This window comes from Lupinus angustifolius, chromosome LG12, assembly GCF_001865875.1.
Source record: "Lupinus angustifolius cultivar Tanjil chromosome LG12, LupAngTanjil_v1.0, whole genome shotgun sequence".
NCBI lineage: Eukaryota > Viridiplantae > Streptophyta > Magnoliopsida > Fabales > Fabaceae > Lupinus > Lupinus angustifolius.
This window is the reverse complement of record NC_032020.1, coordinates 6,849,127-6,849,885: the sequence shown is the minus strand read 5'-3', so window position 1 is coordinate 6,849,885 and position 759 is coordinate 6,849,127.

The following is a 759-nucleotide window of genomic DNA, read 5'->3' as shown; positions in this document are numbered from 1 at the left end:
TGTGATCATTGCATGTAGGGTTGTCGTCCTTGGGGACAATGGAGAACTATCACTTCCGTGATTAGACATTTCACTCAAACTCATGTGTATCACTCACTTTTGTTTGTGGAAAATGTAGGAATTGTGTTTCACTCAACACTCTATCCTCCACGGCCTTCTTAAGTAAACCAAGTTTTGAACCAAAAATTTTGTGAAAGAAAATCACTCCATCTTCTCAAAATTGAAATGTTGTGACTTGAGTTATACCTCGAGAAAGAATAGAACAATTGTTGCAGAGACTCTTTTTGTTGGATTCTTTAGACTTTTGAAGAATCACTTTTGACACTTTTGATTTTTGGACTTTTTGACTCATTTTTGATACTTTTTTATTTTGATTTTGGACTTTGACTCTTTTTGACACTTTTTGATTTTTGATTTTGGACTTTGCAAGGAAAGATAAAGAAAGATAAAGTAAGATGGATATACTCACGACCAAAAGAAGATTTTGTGAACACCAAGCAAGAGACTAGCTCTGACACAACTTGATGTGAACCTCTTGGGTAAAAGGCTCTTAAACGATCTATCTTGGTTGGTGTATGGCCTAGGCTCACGGTTGAGTTAAGCCTTTGAGATATGCAGCGGAAATAACTTGTGTTTTTGGATAAAAGAAGATGGAAAAGAGATGAGGTGAGGGGCCACAAACAATTCAGTTCTTTGATAAGCCAAGTGATGCTCGCCATAAGAACTTTGTTCTTGATAAGAACTTTTAATCTTGGTTCA